The sequence below is a fragment of the Sphaerodactylus townsendi genome, linkage group LG08 (assembly GCF_021028975.2).
Source record: "Sphaerodactylus townsendi isolate TG3544 linkage group LG08, MPM_Stown_v2.3, whole genome shotgun sequence".
Classification (NCBI taxonomy): domain Eukaryota; kingdom Metazoa; phylum Chordata; class Lepidosauria; order Squamata; family Sphaerodactylidae; genus Sphaerodactylus; species Sphaerodactylus townsendi.
In genome coordinates, this window is record NC_059432.1 from 23,472,866 (window position 1) to 23,496,219 (window position 23,354).

At 41.9% G+C, this 23,354-nt stretch overlaps 1 protein-coding gene across 1 annotated transcript in view; it reads right to left on the minus strand.

Annotated features, from left to right (window-relative positions):
• Window positions 1–23,354, minus strand: part of CTNNA3 (catenin alpha 3) — an 892,356-nt gene that overhangs the window by 241,773 nt on the left and 627,229 nt on the right. The gene's annotated exons all lie outside the window — the stretch shown is intronic.

A 23,354-nucleotide genomic window follows, 5' to 3' on the forward strand; every position in this document is an offset into this window, starting at 1 on the left:
GGATATAACTCCCCTGTCCCATGCACTCGATTTTGTTTAAAAATATGCAACTTCCGTTTGCTTTCTCTACATGCCTGTGTAAATACATGACAATTATTTATTATTTGTTGTTACTTGTGCTCAGCTCTTCCTTGCATTGCCAAGTGCCTCTCTGTGTGTACTGTGTGGGATTGTGAATTGCTTTTTTTTTTGCATTCACTCTGGAACTTTAGCAAGGAAATCTTTTCCATGAAAGGCACAATTTAGAGGAAGGAACAAAGGTTACTGTCTCAATATATGTCCCCCCTAGAAAACAAATGGAAACTAAAACTAAACTGAGTAATGAAAACTGATAGCTTTAGGACCTAATTTAACAAAACCAAACTGTTTTATATAAAAAAAACAATTCATCAAATCATAAAACAAAAAAAATCATTAAAAGTGTGTGTGTGTGCGCGGAGGGATAGTACGTCCTTACTGTACATGCAACAGCATCTCAGGAACTGACTGTGCAATCCAAAAGGGAGGAAGCTAAAGCCACATTAGAAGTGGCAGAAGGGTTGCACTCATAGAGTGGCATGGATGCTGGCACTGAGGGACTTACCTGGCGGTCAGCCATCACAGCACCTAAACTTGGAAGCTAGGCCCTGTGGTGACTGGCTGTTACTACAAAATCCTGAGACGGCATTCCAGGGGGTGTTCTGGAGATGTGCTGGAAGCAGAGACAACCAATGCACTTTAAGCCTGGGAATGCTCCCTCCCAGAAATGCAGACTTACACATGCAAAAAGTATGGGTCAAGTCATTCCATAAAATGGGCTACCCGAGGAGAGGGGAGTTTTTTCTCCCTCTCCTCTGGCACCCATGCCGCCACTTTTCCCTTGGAGGTGATGCTGTGGTGCTGTTCCCAGGCACCACACTACACCTCCTTTCTTTGGATCAGGCTGCCTGTGAGAGAAGCCATGTGTATTTGCCTTTGTCTTGTTCCCAGGTGCAATTACTCCATATGGGAATAGCAAGGCTCTCAGACACTTCTACCCTGTTCAGGCAATGGCCAGCCTGGGTTTTTATTTATTTACTAGCAGTACCCGGCCACGCGTTGCTGTGGCTGAGTGTGGTGAAATGGAAATGAAAGAAAATTAAGCCTGTGTTAGTTAAGCCCTTACTTTCTCATAGTGAGAATCGATCAGTTGATCCCTGTGATTGTGCTCCCCCTCCCCAACAGATGGCCATTAAGGCTCTGTGTAAGGAAAGACTGTGCCATCCTCTGAGGAGAATAGCCCTTACTTCTGAAGGTGTGTCTTATGGCTAGGTGAATTGTCTTTTCTCATAATTTGAATCCATTATTGTGTTTCCTAGGCTCCAACAGATGTAAATGTTGTACCTGGATACAGGGGGAGAGGTAGAAGAAGGCAGTTGACACCCTGTTGCACAATTGCTTCCAAGTGGGTTTGGGAATTCTGTATGGTAAAATGAAGTTGGGTAGTGTATCAAAAGTGGTTTGAAAGTGCACGTCCTGTAGTGTGAAGGGCGTTATGCAGAGGCAGAAGGCGGCAGTTGGTGACACACAGCCAAAGTGATCTTCTGGTACCATGAGCTGTGGGGCAGAGATGTGGGTAAGTGAGATGGGAGAGGGGGAGAGGCATGGCTTTGGGCCATGTGTGTGGGGGGCTGTTTTTGTATGACTGGCCAATGGGGGAAAATTACATTATTTCTTGGCTCAAGTAGGCATGGGGGGAGGGGGAGGGGATTCCATTGGAGATCTGAAGGCTGCTGTAAAAATTCTGCTGGAGGATTTAGCTGAAAAATTAGCCAAAGAATGCATCTTCTCCCCCCTCCCGCTCCTTCTGTGCATGTATGCTGGGTTTCCCCGCCTCCCTGTGAAATAACAGGTTGCAAGCTGAAAGGGGGATCCACTCCTTCTGGGCAATTTGCCTCCAGAGATGTCCATGGTGTGCAGCAGCTTTTTGGGGCACAAAGTGGGGGGGGGGACCCAAGAGAACAGCCACTTCTCCCCTGCGTCAAGTGGAGCAGCAGGCGCCATTGCCTGTGCTGCTGTGATGCTTGAGTGGTGGTGATTGGGGGGGTCTGCTGGTGGGAGGGGTCATCCGCATCGCTGGTGCATTAATCCCAGGGTGCAATGGAGAAGAAGGGGAATGATGTGTGCAGGTGTCCCATGAAACACTGCACAGTCCATTAAGGGGAAGAGCCCTTACTTTTGTCATGTAGAAGATGTTTACTTGCAGGGGACGAGGGACGATGCTGCGGTGTCAGTGTGGCGACCGTGAGGGGCAGCTCAAGTTGCAGCATAGCAAGGCATGGAGGCAGGCTCGTAGCGGGCGTGAGGGGCAGCAGGAGTTGCCGCAGAGTTAGGTAGGGAGCATGGTGTGTTGTTCTGGGCGTTTGGGGCAGTGGAAGTTGGGCCAGGCACAGAGGTGCGGAGCCAGGCATGGCGCCGTGGGCATTTTGGGCAACAGAAGTTTGCGAGGAGGCAGGGGCCATGAGGGACAGTGGAAAGTGGCACGGAAGTAGGTGGCTGGGAGTGTGTGGGTGCAGGAGTGAAGCATGGTGAGTGAGGTGGGCGCGCAGACGGGTGGGTTTGGGGGTGGGCCACGCCAGGATGTGGTCTTGGGAATTGATGTTGCCGGGGGATGGGGAGGGAAGAGTACACTATTCAAAAACTCTCTGTAAACACAACTACTCCTGAAAAATGTTTACATGGTGCTGTATGCCCTTTCCCCCAGCCTCTGATGGCTAACTTTGCTGTGTGTGCACACACATGTACTGCATTGTTGCTTTAGGTTCCTGCCACTGTAGTTTTTATGCACTAGAATTTTAACATTTGCTGTTTTCACTAACAATGTAGCATTATATTTTGTAAGCCACCCAATTGCCTGAGGGCAGATAGGAGGCATATGCCAGTTTTAAAGAAATAATCAACAAAATAAAACATCCAAAAAAACTGATTATCTGGCTTAGTACTGTTTAGAGGAAAGAAATGAGCACACAGAAAAATCAATTAAGATTAGAGAGAGAACATGAAAAACACTGAAGACGTGAAACTCATTATCAATGAAGTTATACCATACATTCATCAATATTCACCTGCATTTTGATCACCAGAAATTTAGAAGTGCTGCATTACTTAGCCATGGTTGTTTGAAATATTTCAAATATACTCCCAAAGTTTGCAAAAAAGTTTGCAAAAAATTAAAATGACAAAGGCCTGTAACATCTTGGTGGCAGATCCGATCCCTCAGTCTGTTTGTAGACATGAATTCCCTATTGACAAAAGAACTGAATTCATTCATTTCTATGAGCGGATGGCCTTAAGCAATGTTTAAATAATCTAGTAGAGAATTAAATAGGGGAAGAAGAAGAAAAATATTTCCCAATGAACTACAGGCCAAGATATTAACAGCAGACAAAAATATACGCATGGCCATTGAGAGGTTATAAATTGAAAAAGAAAATGGTACAAATACAAAGGCTCACCAATACATCTTTGATGAAAGTCAGCCTCCAATATAGAGCACAGACTATTGCAAAGTGTGGAGAGAAGCAAAACAGAAAGACAGTTGCTGCAACAAACAGAAGGAGCCCAAGGGATTTTCAGTTGCATTTTAAGAGATTATGAGTTAGATGCAAACTAAATATTAAACAAGTTGGGTCCAGACTATAGAAATGAAAGAACATGTATATCTGCAAACTTGGGTATGTGCAACAGAAGACTACATTTAACAGAGTTTACATTTGTACTTAATGAAAGCAGAAAGGACATACATATTGAGACAAAATGACAACCGCTCCCAAGTACATGTGGTTGGATCTATCTCCACCCATGTAACATCTGATACTTGAGCTGATATAGAAGATCTCTCTGTTATATTTAGTCTGCGATAGCTCATTCACATGGTGAGTGATAATCGTGCACGTCTAAAAGACGCCAGATGCACATTCACACACAGAAAGAGGGATGTATTCCCCAAACTCTTTCACTACTCTCAATCATACCTTGGAGACAGTGGCGTATCTAGGAAAACTAGAGCCCTGGGCAAAACCTGAGTTCGATCCCCTCCCCCATGGGTGGCCACCCTCCCCCACTGTGACCACACAAAGATTTTTTCCATTAGGTAGTTTCAAAGTCACCATCACATTATAGAACATGCCCCAACTCACAAATCTGAACACAGCAGAAATATTTTTTGAAAACATTTTCAAAATGCTTTCAAAATGTTTTATTACTGCTATGAAAACATTTTATGGTGTTGTATCCAGTCCCCCCAATTGGGGGAAACAGAATCATATTCAATGTTATTTAAACTGGGGACCCCAGATTCTCCCTTTAAGGTGGATTTAAAAGGAGAATCTGGGCACCCTAGTTTAAACAAGTGATGCTGGAATCCACTCCCAAACAGCATTATTTTCAATGGTGTTTAATCTAGGGAGCCCAGATTCTCATTTTAAATCCACCTTAAAGGGTCCCCAGTTGAAACAACATTGAAAGTGATGCTGTTTTGGCATGGATTTTCCACCACCCTGAAACAGCATCACTTTCAATGTTTCAACTGGGGACCTCAGTTTCTCCCGTTAAATCCATGCCGAAGGGGGTGGATTTAATAATAATAATAATAACCTTTATTAGGCATTGAGAGAATAAAAGAAAGAAAGAAAACAAGCATTGGCAGGAAGGGGGCGGATTTAAAAGGAAAATCTAGGGACATTTAGGGGGTGCCTCCTGTCAGGGGTGCAATTATTAAGATAGTAGCACCAAAATTTCAGAGTATCTTCGTGAGACCCTACTGATGATACCACCCAGGTTTGGTGAAGGTTGGTTCAGGGGGTCCAAAGTTAAGTACCCTCAAAGGTGTAGCCCCCATCTCCTATTAGCTCCCATTGGAAAAAATGGGGGATGGGGGCACTCCCTTTGGGAGTCCATAACCTTGGACTCCCTAAACCAAACCTCACCAAACCTGTATCATCAAGAGAGTCTCCCAAAAAATCCCTGAAATGTTGGTGCTGCTAGCCTAAAAAATGTGCCCTGTGAAGGCCAAAAATGGGAAAACACTGAAAATACAAAAAAAATCCACAAATGAACCTGCAGTTTTTGTGCCCCGCACAAGGCAGCGCCTTGGGCAACTGCCCACTTTGCCCAATGGGAGTAACGCCTCTGCTTGGAGAGTTCCACAGGGCCTATAAGACCGAGCTGTTCCACTGGGCCTTTGGAGAAGCCAGCCACAGATGGCACCCCCTCCTTCCCTTTTTATCATCTGCGGCCTTTTACTTCTTGGGCCTTTCCGTTCCCTCCTCACAGGGACTTTTAGATTGCTGGACGCAATGTTTTGTGCACTGTTTTAAATGGTTTTAATGTGAAATTTAAAGCCCTAATTTTATTATATTGTATTTATTGAATGTGCTCTTGTTATTTTAGATTATATCAGTTGTAAACCAGTATAGAAGTCGAAGAAATAAATAAATAAATAAATCACAGTCAATCATACCCTCTGGCTACTACCTGAAATGCTAGCAGTTTATCCAGAAGAACGGTCTCCATTACAGGCCAGAAAGCATGCAATAAATACCTCAACACCTTTTCCTCCTTCTTAATGTTTTGTTACTATTAAAGATGTCATGAAAAGCAAAGTGCATAAAGCAGGGGTGAAATGCTGAACTTGCCAAATTGATCTAAGTTTGCATAATCTATCTGAGAGATAACCAAGGACAAAATGGCCAGATGAAGTTATTTTGTGATATTAAACTGCAGAGACAGCAATGAATTATTCAGGATTTTTTTAAAAAAAAATTAGGCTAAAATAGCCTCTAAACAAAAATCCATCTGACTAAATCAATTTCAAATATGAGTATGCCGCATTCATTGGCACATAAATTTCAACATAGGAGTCATTAAAGGGAAAAAAGGGGGGAATATAATACACATAGAATGAACATCTACATTCTTAACTTTTCTTACATGCCAGTGATCTAGTGAAGTCACCATGAATAACTTCAAACTAGCACAAACACTAAGCTGGCATTCTGTTTAACACAAAGTATCAGGAGTCAACCTTTGAGATACAAATTCCTTCCTTGCTGCTCCAGTAATTGCCCCTCCCTGGAGCAAATTCCCCTCTCGTTACTTAAGTTAGGGCAGAGTTAGGTTTACCATCAATTGAATCACGCGCCCATCTTGCAATCTTGAAGGCCTGGAAAAAGAACAGCTCAGACAATAAGGAAACCTTTGGTCATCAGTCTTTTACTCTCCTGATGACAAAAAATAAAAACCGCTCTACCTTTTTCGAAAAAATTCGATCTCGGTACACTATTCCAGACGATCTATTAAGAGTTTCAACATCCAATGCTGAACTCCGAGACTGGGTGTACAGAGAAGATGCCAGAATAAACAGACAATTAATAGTCCAGACAAAAACTGCTACATGGTATAAACTATTTAAAAGAGATCATACTAGAACTACATATCTGACCACTACACTAACAAGAAATCTAAGAATAGCTTAGATTCTATTAGATTTCAATCAATGCCTTCAGCAGTGCTTAGTGGCAGATACACACGAGTACCATTTTCTCAGCGCTTTTGTATCTGTGGAAAACAAGAGCCTGAGGATCTCTTCCATTACATACTCTCCTGTCCTTTATATTCTGAAATAAGGAAAAGGTTTTTGGAGCCAATACTACCAAGGACAGCTTTTTTGTCTGATGATGAGAAACTGATTTTCTTATTATCTGATATGGATTCCTATGTTTCTTATAAGATGGCTCTCTTTGCCCTGGCGGCTGGGAAACTACAAGCAAAGTATTTAAAGCGCTGTTTGAACTGATGTTCTAAAGTACTGGAGATTAACTTAGACGAGCTGAAGAAGCTGCAAAAACATCTGACGTATTTGATGGGGCATTTTAATTTAGAGATTGCGAACACTAATAATTTATATTTTAATGTAAAACTAAATTATTGTTTTAATTTAAATTATTGTTTTAACTAAGTTACTGTTTTAACTGCATGTATTTCTGTATTGTTATAGCCAATGGCTCAAACAATAAATACTTGACTATGACTACTTAAGTTCAGTAGTTTGTATTAATTGTGGCTAAAGTTACCATACTTTAGAAAACCTTTAAAAATGTAAACTTACCAGAATCAAAATGTCAGCAAAGAATAGAAACCGAGTGATTTGATTCTCATAAAATAAGTGTCTGAAAATTGATCTTAGTTTGCTTGCAATGTCTGTTGAGTTTAGCACCGTAGAGACTATCATTTGCTTACAACATTTCAAGTAGTTTTGCATTTGCACAGTGACGGCATTCAGCAAAACTGCTGCGGATACCCAGTCATAATTTACTGGCTTGCTTCAATTATGCATGTGCCAGGGAAACCGAGGACAGGTTAAGCACCAGTGGCATCACTGTCCCTGTGCACTTGGAGGTAATTATCTTGATTCCTCTGGACTGGAGTACAGTTTGCAGGTGGCATTGAGAGAATGAATGTCCAGTAAATACAAATTAACAGACTTGAACAGATCCCATTTTCCTAAGATATGTTAACAGGATTGCAAAATGTGAATTTGGCTGAAATAGCAAGTACCTGTGAAAACCCAAATGTGTTAGATGCAAGTTTCCTCATGTGTCAAGTTTGTCCTAACCATCATGGATACACACTAGGTGGAGACTTGAACAGATCCCATTGACCTATGATACGTTACACATGCGGAAAGATGAGGAAAAGGGAACAAGAGGCTCGGGCATTGTTGTTCCGCACCCATTTTATCTTTAGGGTCAATTTATGATCTGGGAGAATGTTGCAGATTGCTTTGGGAGGCACTATGGAGAAAGGCACAGTGTTTTAAAAAAGTGAATAAATAATAAATATAAGCTGAAGATGGTGGTGCAGATAAAGGTAAGAAAGGAGAGAAAGAAGCAGGGAGAAGTGTGGATATGGGGGTAATCAGAAGGATGGAAAGAGATAATACTATGCAGAAGAGGATACAGGAGGAAATGAGAGTCCCCCGCACACACACAGGTCTTTGTGGTTCCTCACTATGAAGTGGGACTGGAATCCAGAACTGGACCTGACTCTGCAGGTGGCACTACAAAAGTAGGTTGCAGTTTCTGCAGATATGGACTGCCAGGGGAAGGGGAAAGTGGAAAGATGAGGAAAAGGGAACAATGTAAGTTGGGTAGAAAGGATAGAAGGAAACAGAAAATGGGGAGAAATTATGGGGGCTTTGAGGGAAGCTAACAATGGGGGAGGGGAAAAGAAACCCTTGCAAGTTGTTGAAAAAGCCCCTCCCCCACACACTTTTCTTTAACTATTTGAGTCATTCACTCCTTGCTATTTGGCATTTTAGAATACAGGAATAATGGACTGGATAGAGCGTTCCAGAAGGTTTTTGTATACTGTGTTGTACAATCCATGTTTTTTCCTCTAATAATATATACAAATAAAGGAACAGTGGTCTGACCAAAGATTGCTTCGTATGCATTGTTTTTTCTTGTACAGAGATAATGTCCATGAAGAAAAAGAAAATGCTGCATTTCTTTTGAAACAGACAGGTGGACTGAAAAAAACTGCGCTTACTTACTTCCTAAACCATGGACTCCTGTCAAAATAAATACCCATCAATAGTGACTGTATATATGAAATCTTCTCCATAAAGAAAATTCCTTAAAATCTCCATGATTCAGGGGGGGAAAGCGGCTCGTAAAGTCTATGGCTGGTCTGGTTTGAGCTCTTTTGAACCAAATCATTCAAGTGCTCTTGATACAATTAAGTCATACTTCTTAATTTATGTGGCCACATGTCTTAAACTAACAGCAAGGAGTCAGAGCTAGTGTGATGCAGGGATTAGAGTGTCAGACTAGGATTTGGCAGACCCCGGCTCAGAATCTCAGCTCAGCCATGAAAGCTTGTGACCTTGGGCCAGCCACTCTCTTTCAGATCCATCTGCGTCACAGGGTTGTGGTCAGGGTAAAATGGATGCAAGGAGAACAATGTCATAAACTACTTTCAATCAGGGAGAAAAGGGGGGTATAAATAAATGCCTCTTTCATAAGGAATAGCACAACTTGTCAGGCCCCCAAAGAGGCTTTTTTTATTTCCCCATTAAGCTTCAGTTTCCCTATAGTTAGTAGGGGTTTAGTTCACTGTAAAGTCTTCTGAGGGAGGGAATTTTAGTTAGCCCCTGTCCCTTTAAGACATTTCCCAAGAGGCAGTCTTCCTTCTTTACCCAGCAATCCTATTTTAGCTCTAACCAGTCAGTCAGAGCGAGGTGCCAAGGGTAGCTGGAGACTGTAATATTCGTGACGTATATGGTGGTCCATAGTAGTCTATGGTGATATACAGAGCACAAGTTAAGGTTAACAGCAATTAGAACCAAAGACTGAAGGAACTAAAAGAAAGCAAGACACAGTGGACTTTCTTGAAAGCAACCAAGAGAACACACAGTCTACAGCTTCAAATCTGCTCAAAACAAGCAAGTACTTTGATTTAGACAGACCCAAGGGAGGAGTTAGGGTCTTCATTCTCCTAAGTAATAAACCTATTATTGAGCTGTTGAACTTGGCTTGTGTCTCCCCCACTCTGTCCTAGTCAAGTACAGGGCACCAAAAACAGATTCACTTGGGGGGCAGAACACTACTGACATATGTGCTATGCTTGGAGAAGGAATGCAGGCTTGGTTTTTAGGAGGTCCAGCTGAACAATGCATTTTTTTCTTCTAGAGTTGGACAGGATTAGAAAGCTTGCCACCTTTCATTAGCAGTGGAAAAGAATATGTAGCGGCTTCCCAAGCAGAACTAGTGGAACGTCACGTATTTGTCTCCTAATCATTCCTGAACCCTGCCAAGCATTTTGTATTATGTATTTCTGATTATGTATTTCAGACAAATAATCCCTTCGCAGTTTCGATGCTATTATCCTGATCTCTTAATGGCATCTGAAGATGCCACCTACGATGCTCTTTTCAAGTGCCCAGGCCAAACGCTGTGCCAGCTTTAGTTTTGACAGTTCCACTGAAGTTTCAACCAATTTATGCCACTGGAGAATCTGATTCATTTGTTTTTCATCATTACTTTCTATCCCTTCCCTCCTACATTCTTTCACTGGGTGTGAATGAACCTACAGAATCTCTCTTTACCATCTGTGTAATGTGTCCTTTTATATCGACAGTAAATGCCTTTTCTCCAAGTGCAACCGGATAATTGTTTGTCTCTTTCTGTTCCCTTAATACTTTCCCATACATTAAATGTTTTTGATGGAAAGAGTTTCTACAGCTCTTTCTCTCTCACACACACATCTTCTAAGATGTGCCCCAGCTCCTGAGCCCACTGACTTCCATTGTGATTGAAAAGCCTGTCTACTGTGCACCTAATTATATAGCGACACTGCAAAGCTCCCAAACAGAGGATTAGTAGTCTTGCCTTCGTTTCTGCTTTATACTTAGCCTGCATTTGAAAATAATTTCCCTTTGATATAAAGTGAGCTGGCAAGCATCATTTCCCTAAAACTAGACTATCACTCTGAACTATCAGCCCTTTCACCACTGGCAATAATATCAAGGTGAATTCTGAATCATTTGTTCTCCCTCTGCACAGTGCCATCCGATTAATGGCATCATTCATTTAAAAACCCCAAAGTATTCCTGATCTCTGCACTTAGAACATTCTCTACAGTCACAGCATTTCTTTCAGCGTGATAAACTTCGATGTTCATTTACTTTCACTGTAGCTTCTATCATGAGATTGAAAATGCAGCGATATTGAAGGTTCTTCAGTCCATGGTGTCAGTACTTACAGGTGGGTCACAGAAACCCCTTGCTGGGTGACAAGACCCTACACAGCTAAGCCATTTTTCACTGCCTCATGGAAGAACATCCTATTAGCATATGTGTATAAAGAACAATGGCAGCAGACTTCCTCTCTTTGCACACATGCTGAGAGAAGGAGGATGGAGACCTATAGCTCATTCCTCACTACAGAACACTTTACATTGTGTTTTCTGATCCTAGTTGTTTTGGTCTGCTGCCCAGGGTTCTGGTCTTGATTCTGGTGAAGTCTTATGTTCACCACTTCCTGTCACATGAAATCCTGCCACAGTCATGTAGCTCAGTAGATTCCTGATGGAAAGGTTGAAGACCACTGCGATATTCAAACCAACATGTTTGTTTACTTGGGACATTTGTATGCCATCTCTCTAAAGCCCTGCTCAAGGTGCTTTACAAGTAAAAGTGGCATAAAATTGTGTTACAGGATACATTTGTAATTAGTAATATTCAGAAATAGTATGTCTTGTATGGCCAGCTAATCAAAGCAACTGGCTAATAAAATAAAACCCAAAAGCGGAGTCATGCTTCCCTAGGAACTACCAGAAGTTCTATCGTAAAACCCTAGAGCTTTCAGCACATCTTAAAGAGGATTGATGTCACTTCCAGGGAAAACCTGGATGCTGACTGACATCCTCCATGAACACCACCTCCCCAGCCAGTCTCCACTGGTTGCCTGCCTAACTTGTAGGCATAACTCACTTTGACTAAGGGAAGCCCTAAGCAGCCAGCCAAACAAGCCCAAAACAAGCAGAGCAGGGCTGAAAAGTAATCAATTTTTTTGCAGGCAGGTGGAGTCCATTACATTATCAAGTCCCACCCAGCTAAATGGCTGCAGCTAGCAAAGGACCCCAGAACCTTTCCTGATTGGATGAAAGCATGAAGGGAGAGAGCCAGCCCTGGGAGGGGATTGGAAGACTGGCCTATTTAAGTCCAAGGAAGATGAAGTATCCTCCTACAGGAAGTGTGTGAAAGTGGAGGGTATGGAAAGGAGAGGATATCAGGTGCTGCTCCTCCATCCCTTCTCCAGTCTAAGGCCTTGTTTCTCACCTATGGGAAAAGTCATGGTGTAACCAGGCAACATGGGCTTGATGAAGAGCAGCAACACAGATAAGAGGCAGGCAAAGAAAAGTGTGATGTCATGTTTCTCTTGGCTTTGCTTTTTAACTGTTGGCTTTCTTTTCTCCCTGCTCTAACCCTGCTTCCCTGACTATCATCCTTGGTGTTGAAATGAGATCATATAATCCACTAGACTCAAGGCAGTACTGGAATCAGGGAATTCCTAATGTAACCTCCAGAAGGGACAGGAACTGTTTCCAAATGGTGTACTTTTACTGGCACATTTAAGTGTAAGGGTTATCTAAACTAAAAAAAAAATGCAGAGCTGTCAACCTCCAACTCAACAGCAGCCATTTCAAAGACTTGTTTTGCTTCTAACAGATCATGCCGAGCTGAGACTTTAACAAGCCTTTGTATGCTTGCTAAGCGGAAAGTGTTACATTAGCACTCACCTGCAGACCATGTTTTACTTGACAGGAATACAAATGTGCGGCTTCTATAATAACAGTTAAAGGCAGAAGAAGTAAATATGGAACTACTAACATAGGTACTGCAATAAATACTGGAGGTTTTCTCCTTCCTTCGGCCTGACAGAGCAAACTATCACAAAGTTTCCTTAAGAGACTACTCAAATATCTTGTCTGACACATATTTGAGGTAGGGGGAAGGGTTGTTGGTGAATGTCTTCCATTTTAGTGCTTCACATTTTTAGTGGAACCTAGACACATATGGAAAAAGTTCATGAGATCAGGGCATGTGGTAAAAGGTCAAAAACTCCATTCCGATTCACTCATATAAAGAAATATTTCAGAATGCTGTAGTGCACAAATTATTTACTAGTATCCTGATGGCAAATGCTATATTTTTTTCCATGGAGTTCTGCATGGTTTTTCCCCTTTTTTGGTTCTGGAAATGTTTCCAGTTAACTTTTTCTCTGTTGTTTTCACAAACATTTTTTTGCAATGTTTTACTGCCTGATCTATTTCTGGGCTAGCTTCCCTTTAGTATGTGATTTGTTGTTTATTTTTCTGCCATGCCAAACCACTGGTCCTTATCCATGCCTTCATGTATTCGCCCAACCTCTCCTACAGACATTTTCTCCTCCCCTTCCTCCTTCATTTTCAGGATGGTTTGAATAAGCTTTGTCAATTTCACATAGAACTCCCGAAGTTAACTTTCAGCCAGAGAAGTAAAGAACCTGGAAGGATTGAACCAGCTTTGTCAGTTTCATATAGAACATTCCCTTCTCCTTGTGGCAGCCCATTCCTTCCTTTCAGCTATTTTTTTCTTTCCCCTGATCAGCCATTCCCCCTCCCCATTTCTGTCCTCAGGTTTAGATCACCAATAGAGCACTGGTATGAATAGACCAGGGGTCTTCAAACTATGGCCCTCCAGATGTTCATAGACTACAATTCCCATGAGCCCTACCACTTGGCCATGCTGGCAGGGGCTGATGGGAATTGTAGTCCATGAACATCTGGAGGGCCATAGTTTGAAGTCCCTTGGAATAGACGATTGAAAGCTAAGTTAGCATTGCCAAAATAAAAGGCTAGGATTGTGAAAAGCTCTCAGATTTTCACCCATTCCCTCACGCTCCACATTTTTCTTTTTCTCAAGGACTGGGTTTCTGGAGGGCTATACAGATGTGCATAATGATGGTTTGTGCCCCGGCTTGTGATGTGAATTGGTGTATTGTGCCATTTTGATTGCAAACTTTTCCAAGTTCAAAGGAACTTAAGGGAATGTACAGAACATAGTCATTACTGAGAGATTCTCCAACATACATTAAAAATGGTGCTTGGCTAGAAGTGCACATCAGAGAATCTTGTTAAAGCATGGGGGCAGTTTTCCAAAAAAAGAGCCATGGTCACAGTGACCAATAAGGGCACACTGTGTTTGTGCCTGATGTGAACTTTTATTCTGAGTCATGTCTTATAACACATTCCCATACATGGATTTACCTTTTCTTGTACATTGTTTTACACTTAATTACATTTGGCAAGTGTGTATGTGTCATATTAGAACGTTGCTTGTGATTTATGGCAACTCTATGAATTGAAAACCTTCAAGAAGTCCTAGCACTAACATCCCAGCCAAGGTTTTGCCAACTGAAGACTGTGGCTCCCTTGATTGATCTGTTTAGCCCCCCCAAAACCAAGTCATCCAGTCCTTGAGAAAAAGCAAAGTGTGCAGAGTGAGGGAAATGGATGAAAGTCTGAGAGCTTTTCACAATCAGATACTCTGTACGATCAGATACTCTATACGATCAGAGTCACTAAAAGAACTGATGTGGAATAAAATAATATCTTTTAATCTATGCATTTTTGTTTAATCAGCTTTCTTGAAAGAGATTGTGTGGTCTTCTCATCTGCTTCCTGAACCACTAGTTTATTATCCTTTAAAAAATGAAATGCTGACATCTCAGAAATGTTAGAACTGTAGGAAACACCCTCATAATTAAATGGACTGTTCTTGGAGACAGTCAAGTTGTAAAAGTATCCATACTTCCAATTAACATAACAAAGGCCCTTTCAGCACAAGCTAATTAAACCAGGATAAACCTGGTAAAAAAACCAGGGTTGGGGGGGGACTTTGCACAGATCCTGATCCTAACACAGATCAACTCAGTGTTTCCCCTCCCCAACCTGGTTTTTTTCACAATTGTGTTATGTGCAATTCTTTTGTTTTAACGTGACTGGTAGCCATGGCTGAGCGAAGGGCCATGGCTGTGAGACATGTTAAAAACAAGAGAATCGGCATCACATGATTCTTGAAATCCCCTTCCCCAGCTCCCATCTGCGGAGCAACACAGAGGAAACAGGCCGTATCATGGCCCGGGGGTTGGTCCTGCCTGCCTGCGAAGTGTCACAGGCAGGCAGGGGGGAAAAAGGCAGGCAGGGAAGTTTTTTAAAAGTGCCTTTGTGTGAAGGCTCACGCCCTGGCCAACACTCTGGCTGTCCACAGGGAAGCCAGATGTACGAAGTGGCTGGTATGAGGGTGGGTTCATGCAACCCACCTTTCCCCTGCTTTTATTGGCCCGTGCGGAAAAGGCCAAAGTTACTTGCCCAGAGTTTTGTCAGGAAGTTGCAGAAAGCAAACAGCAGCTGTCAGAAGACAAAAAAAGAGATCATGGAAGGAGGATCTTGAACATTTCATATTGAGGAAACTACACGAGAAGCACATTATCTTAAATCCCCAATCACTGGCATCAAGAATTTAGGTCTAAACATTCACAAATAGCTCTTTGGCATTGTCTCCTATTTAGTAGTACAAGTACATTTCACTCTCACTGAAAAATATGAACAGGAAGTCAAAAAGGAGTGTGACCAAGCAGCAATGTAGATGAAAATAACTATGAGCAAGTCTGGATATGGGAAGGGAAGGGGAGGGGAGGGGAGGGGAGATAAAAAAGGCCATTCCCTCCCCAGGGAACATTTTCAGTGTACTGTCATTATCTTACACACTGTACTTTGATTCCTGTGAGATACCTAGGGAGCCAAGGTTTAGACTAAAGGAGAAACAGAGTGGCACAGTTTTCATAAAACATTTGAGACAATAGATCATAAATTAACTATCTGTTGCGGTACTAGAAAGGAGCAAACACCATCGAAGACTGCCCCTTGCTCACAGTTTGAATGGCCATTCATATTTCAGGAGCACTGTCCAAAAGAAGCAGTAAGCATCTTACGAAACAGATTTAGGGATGAGAATGACCCTCTGCAATCTTACGCAGTTATTCCAGTGACTGGAGCCCATTCAGTTTTGACCGGAGTAACTCTGCTAAGACTGTATCTGCCAATTTTAAAGGCTAATTGCTCTGAATGGAACATCCATATTTTAATTTTATCTTCCCCCTGTGAGAAACAAACCTGGGAGTCCTCATTTTCATCCCAGTTCTTCTTTCCGCACTCCAAATAATTTCCCTATTAAAATTAACACTTTCAGTAACGTTATTGTTGCATCCATTGCACAGAAATGATATGAAAATGGCATATAAATGAAATAACAAAAACACCTTTTGACTGCAATTAAAAACCAAGACCAACCAACCCAACATCAACAATGTACAAAATAAAGAAGAAATTAAAATGGGTGTATTGGTTGATCCTTAAACAATTTGGCTAATGTTTTGTATTGTTACCCAAAGTGGTAGGAGTCTCTCCCTTTTAGTGTGGGGAAATAGCAAGAGCAGACTATTGGCTTAGCAAAAGGTCAGGGAAACTTGAGATCTTATCTGCCTACGTTTTATGGAAGTCAGCTTTTGCAAGATATTCTGCAGGTCAGCGAATAAAGTTCAACAGTTTTATTAAGGGATAATAGGGGTACACCAAGCACACAAGAATCAAAACAGAAGAACACACACACAGTCCTAAGATATAAGCAGTTGTGAGGGGATAGATCTGGAATAGATAAGAGAGTTGGGAAGTAAGGGTTATAGTCATCTTGGAGTGAAATGGTCTGATGAGCAGAACAGAGTGACCCACACTTAGCTCTGGTAGAAGAACAATGTGTTTGGGAATAACGTGTCCAGAGATATTAAACATGGGTTACTGGGAGAGGGGGCTTCTTATAGGAAAAAAGGGATCCTCAGGGTTATGCAGAGGAGCCTTAATCTCTCTGGACAAAGAAGAGTCCTGCCTTTCCAGAAAAAGACAACAGACAGACATCAACCTTAATGTTTGGATTGTTAATCTTATGGGTTCAGGCATCAGCTTGATGTTCCAAGCTCAGGAGTGACTGAAAGGGAGAAGGTAGCTGATTAAATTAAAGCTATAGAAAAATTAATGCAAATGAGGTTGTTATTAGAGAGGTTAGTCTAAGGAAGAAACATTGGGTTAATACAACACTGGTCAGAAATACTTGGAGCAAGCACATTAACGTGTCAATGGTCTTTAGAGGGGTAGGGCTGGAGCTGGAGCTGGAGCTGGGAATGCTCTCCAGGGCAGGGTCATTGTGCTCACTTTAGGAAGGGTGTGAGATGCATGCTTTGCATGGCAAATGTGGATGAGGGCAATTTCCAGAAAAGTTTTTATGTACTTGTATGTCCTTGTGGGTACACTGAGCCAATGCAGAGAACCAGCTTCCTATTTTGGCAGTGCACCACTAGACATCCCAATGGGTAGAGGCATCACTATCTTAAAACAAAGCCCCACCCACCCACCCACCATGAGTCAGTCTGGTAATAGTTTGGAGGCAAAATTACATACAATAGTATGTAATTACATCGTAGAAGCTACAAGCTACATGAAAGGAACTCTAGATAAAGTCAGAATATCTATGTTTGTGCGTCACATGAAGCCACCATTAAGATTAACTATAAATAATCAATAAATTTACCCTGACCTTGATAGCCCAGTTCAGCCTGATCTCATCAGATCTCAGAAGCTAAGCAGAGACAGCTCTGGTCAGTATTTGGATGGGAGACTTCCATTTGGATGGGAGACTTCCAAGGAATAACAGAGTTTTGACATGGTGACAGGCAATGACAAAACACGTCTGAACATCTCTGATTCCCATACACTACTAATGTTTTGGGGAGGTTTAACAAGTGTTTCCTATTCAGGTTTATAGGGTACTATATCATCTACTATATTGTAGGTTGATTGGAAGGGGCAATTGTGGAAAAGTGGAATAAAAATTTCATAAATATATTTGCTCAATAAATAGATCTTAGCCATACATAAAACTATCAAAGAAGAAGAAAAGAGGAGGAAACAAGAATTAGAAGAATGTTAAAATCATGTTACAAATTAACCTCTACTGCTCAATCAGTTAATGGAAACCCTCATGGATAAACATTACACAAAGCATATTAGGCCTATTTTTAATTACAGGCTAAATCAGAACATGAAAAGCAACGTTACTGAGACAGACAAATGGTTGTCCCAGTTCACTTTCTTGATATAGGGATTAGAAACAGATACTTAAGGCAGACATGTACAAAAGTGCAGTGTATTGTGCAGAACTTGATTCCTTTTTTCAGCATAAATATTATTAGCAACATCACAGTCCATTTTGTATGCTGAAGTCCTGACCTGGCATATCTGTCCTGTTCTGAATCAGCAGTGACTTTACTACTTATAGCTTGTTATGGGTAACATTAGCTGCTCATATTACTTTGCATTTTCTGTTTTCCTGACTGGTAGGACATTTTAAGGGCAGATTTTTACAGGATCATTACCTTTCTACGGATCAAGTAGTGTAAACATAAGGGTAGGGTTGCCAGCTGCAGGTCTGGAATTACTGGGGATACAGGCAGAAAGGTAGTGTCTGAATATTAGGGAAAATGTACTGTGAGAGTAGTTTAATAGTGGAATTGGGCACCTGAGGAGGTGGTGAACTCCTCCTTCCTGGAAGTCTTTAAGCAGCGGTTGGACAAACACTTGTCAGGGCTGCTCCTGCATTAAGCAGGGGGTGGGACTAGATTGCCTGTATGCCCGCTTCCAACTAGGTTTGGTCAATACCCTAGGAATTCAGTAAAATTTTGATTTGGATTTATTTGAGCATAAAATTATCTGTATGCTCGAATAAGACAAATATCATATTCGGATATACCCAAATATTCAGGTATACCCAAAAAATTCAGGTAGATGGATTTTTGTGTGTGTGTTTGTGCCACCATAGAACTTGATGAAGAACCTGGCAGATTCTGTTTTCTGCCTTGGCACCATTGTACCCAATGGGGTATTTCTGTGCAGGCTGCACTTTTTTGAAGATAGAGGCACCAGATTTTCAAAGTGGCTCCAGGAGCCCCTCCTGGTAATAGCATCCAGTCTTGATGAACTTTGCTTCTGGGGGTGTAGGGGGGGGGGGTGTTGAGAGAGTTTTGAGAGAGCCAGTAGGCATCATGTGTAGGAGCGGGGAAACAAAATAAGCCTTTTGGGAGCCCATAAAATTGAACCCCCAGAAGCAAATTTCACCAAGCCTGGATTTTATTACCAGGAGGGCCTCATAGAGCCACTTTGAAAGTCTTGTGCATCTATCTTCAAAAATGTGCAGCCTGCTTACACATTCAGAAATTCTTCATTGGTTACAATGGTGCCAAAGCACTGCAGATCAGAGAATCTGGGCAAATTTCTTGGGGTGTCTGTCAGGGGTGCATTTTTAAAGCAAATGGCACCAAAATTTCACAGTCTCATCCAGAGACTGTCCTGATGATACCACCTGAGTTTGATGAAGTTTGGTTCAGGGGTTTTGGGGAAGGACCTCAGGATTGTAATTCCTGCAGATTTCACAAATATGCACTGAACAGGAAAGAGCATACAGACCACTGGACTGACAGTTCTAGTCCTTACAACTGCATTAGCTATCCAAATCAACCCATAGAACTATTGGTAGACTCACTGTTTATCAAGCAGGCATAGAATTTACAAGGAAATGGCCTTCTTTCTCCAGTTGTATTCATACTGAAAATTGGTTCCTTTAGCCCTCTCCTGAGCAGATGGGGTGTATCCCAAATCCCAGTAGCTCTTTTGTCCTAGCCATCGAAGGCCATTAAGAAAACCTCTTCAGCTACCAAACCAGAAAATGTAGAAGTGGTTAGAGATCTGGAGACCCAGGTTTGAATCCCAGCTCTGCCATGGAAGCTTACCAAGTGACTTTGGGTCTGCCACATAATCTCAGCCAAACCCAATTCAGAGTGTTGTTGTGAGAAGAAAGGGAGAATGCCATAGGCCAACTGGGGAGAAAGGTAAAGTATAAATGAAGTATTTGGAATATCTAGAACATATCCTTGCAATAGTCTGTTTAAACCCAGCTCTTCACCTGAACAAGCATAAAAAAGAGGGAGGGAGAGGACGTTTTAATGTAAGATAATAGAAAGCTGGTATTAGTCAAACACTTAAAATACCCACCTTAAGGTTTTGTAAAACTGCTAAAAATGTGTCAGATGGAAATCAAGAGTTGCAGAAAAGCCAGAATAGCCTGCACTACTCAGGGAGGAAAACTTGTTCAAAATTTGCTCCCAGAGGGGTTTATTTAAAACTAAACTAAAAGTGACTCTAACCCTGCTTCTTTGAATTGATACCTGCAGCCTTTTTCAGGGGGAAAAACCTGTGAATATCGCTTCTGGTTACATCCAATTTGTAAAAAAGATTTTGGACAAGAACGGTCTTGAACAGTATTCAGGAAAACAGAAAAGTAACATTCAGCTGGAACAGTTAAAGGTCTCTGGTGACGCAATTATTCAAAATTTCAGCACATCCCATGCTTTCCAGCTTTCAATGAAAGATAATCCAAAAATAGGATGCTTCATTAATTTGGATAGTCATGCAAGATTCTTAAGACACTTTGCTATCAAGGCATGCAAATGTGGAAATTAGTAGTTGTGTGGTAGAACGATGTAGCGAGGAGTAAAGTTCAGCATCGGCATGACTGAGGGCACACTGACATTTATTTTCCTTCTCTCCAGAGACACATAAATCATGATCTCCAGAGGGACGTACGCTCTAAAGTCTGGGCAAAGAGCAGGATCGTACTTGATTGCCTCGCGTAAAAGCCTTCCATGTCAGAACCATCATTGAAATTCCACACATAAAAAGCATGCACTTGTTAAGGAGACCAAGCCGCTTGGGTAATTAATCAGTGTGGCACAGTTCCCACAAGGTGCTCTATTCCATACAAACAAACTCATCCCATCGCTCTGAAGTAATGGATATCCTTCCTTATTTAAAGGAAGAGTCTCATCAGTACAAAATATGGCCAGCCTTAAATGTACGCTCGGTGATACATGCAACCCATCAATCCTAGACCAGCATGCCCCATTTCCCCAAACAGGAACCCAATACACAAACATACATTCATATTCTATCTTATAGGAATGCCAGTCAGTCCAAGATTTCAGGGTCAAGCTAAATTTATTGTGGGGATCCCACAGCCTCTGGTTTCCAAGGCCAAAAGGCCAGACCTAAAGCTAGGGATAGTTCTTCCCATTCCCTTGAGAAAGGTCTGGATATGGAATTATACCAGGCCCTTATGGTCCTGTTGGCAGCCTGAATGAGGCAAATCTCCTTTCTGTAGTTTCATTGTTGTCATATTGTTATCATATTCTTATCATATTTAAAACCTGTTGGGTTGTTGCTGCCACACAGCCTGATTCTTCTCATCCAGTCTCCTTCCCTATACCAGAACACAGATCCAGCCTTTCCTCACCTGAATTATATAACCACAGAAGGATTTCTTGACTCCATTTTTCCCCAAGTCCACTCAGCTATATTCTTGTTGGCCATTGCTGGGGTCAGGTTGCTATACTACCAGGTCTTTTGGTCAGCTCCAACAAAACCACTTTTTCCAAGAAGAAGAAGAGTTGGTTTTATACCCTCCTTTCCTCTACCAAAAAAAGTCTCAAAGCAGCTTAATAATCAGCAAAAAAAGTCTCAAAGCAGCTTAACAACCTTCCCTTCCCATCTCCTCCCCTCCCTATAATAAATACCTTGTGAGGTACATGGGGCTGAGAGAGTTCTGAGAGAACTGTGACTAACACAAGGTCACCCAGCAGGTTTTATGTGAAGGAATGGGAAATCAAACCCAGCTCTCCAGATTAGAGTCTGCTGCTCGTAACCACTATACCATGCTGGCTCTTCACACCATGCTGATAATGGATCTGACTCAGTTGTTATGAAGCAGGTTTTATTCAGGCACTAGCTACAGAATGTCCTGAGGCACTGTAATTTCTTTGCTACCCCACCACCTTTACTTGCCCTTCTAAAATTGCATTCATGTGTCACGTGTAGTGTGTTATCGGGCTCCTAGTGTGAGCTTCCAGGGAATTCAGGTGAGGGAAACTTGGACAATTCATGGTTATACTTTGTCACAATTAGTTCTGAGCAGTACCAAGTACAGGCATGACTTATAGTACAAGAGTTAAAGAAACAGGTAGCTCCTATTACTGAAATGATAAGACTCCTGCAGAATGACCTTTTGAGCTGTCACACACAGCTTCCCAAAGATGCAAAGGCAGAGAAATTCAAAATGTATAAGAAATAAGGGGGCCAGTTGGCATCCCGCCTTTAAATGCAGAAGGAACAAAGACCTTCCAGAAAACCATCTAATGCAACCGATACACTGAATTTATATGGAATACATCTTTAGTGAACACTATTTTACAGTACATTTTCCATGACTAATATGTATATCTCTTTGAGACTTTTTGAAAATGTGGATTTGGTACAGTATATTTGTTCAATTTAGGAAGCACTTCAAAATATATCATAGTGTGCAGATTATAGAATGTAATATATCCACTTGCTTTGCTGGGAAATTCTTCTAAATATACATTTATTTATTGTTCATCCAGTTACTGCTAAACTATATTAAACCAAACTCTGTGGATAACCCTTTCCAGAGAGTCACGTATTGGAATGATGGTAGAATCCAAGGCTTTTTTATTATCATTATCATTATCATTATCATTATCATCATTATTAATTTTCATATACCGCCCAACCCCCGAAGGGCTCTGAGTGGTGTACAATAAGGCCAAAAGGCAAACAACAGTACATGGCAATACATAAATATAAACAACACATTAAAATATTTAAAACAGCAGCAGTATCCCACATATTTATTGGTGGGGCCCGATCCCACGCTTCGGGAGGGGACTGACAGAATGCTGAAGATGGTACAATGGATGGTATATGGGGCATCAAGTGGGGGCAGGCAGTCTGCGGCCAGCCTCCCCAGAGGCCCAGTGGAGCAAATCAGTTTTACAGGCCCTGTGGAACTCACCAAAGTCCTGCAGGGCCTGAACAGTTGGAGGAAGAGTGTTCCACCAGGCAGGGGTCACGGCCGTAAAAGCCCTGGCCCGGGTAGAGGCTGGTCGCATCATTAAGGGGTGAGGGACTACCAGTAAATTTGCCTCTCCAGAATGCAGAGGCCTAGTTGGGACATATGGGGTCAGGCGATCTTGAAGGTATGAGGGCCTTAGGCTATGAAGTGCCTTGAAGGTGGGGAGAATTATGTCCTTCAAGACCTCCACCTTCCCAACTATCATTGCTTCTGTCTTTCCAAATTTTAGCCTTAATTTGTTCATTTTCGCAGCTAGTTACCACAGCAACCAGGCAGCTATTCATGATCTCAACTGAATCACCAGGAAATTTGGATGATAGAGCTATCAGAATATAGCCAACCCCAGACTGCAAATTATTTGCCCTAAGGGCTATACCTACAGACTAAAAAGCATGGGGTAGAGCTACACCCTGTAGAATTCCACAAAGTAAGTCCCACAACTAGTTTCCAACAGCATCAAATCCATGAGCAACTATTTGAACTAGTTCAGTTCTCATCCCCTGATACCTACTCCAGCCTCCAAGTGTTTAAACAAGATGATATCATTATCTACTGTATCAAAGGTTTGAAGATGAATTCAGTAAGAGCAAGAGTTTTTATTCAATGTTTTTCCTCTCTATATGATTCCAAACTAGGCCCAGAGGAGTCAATAAAGGGAAGTGGGTGTGGGGGCTTCCAGGGAAGGGAAAGAGGAAATAAG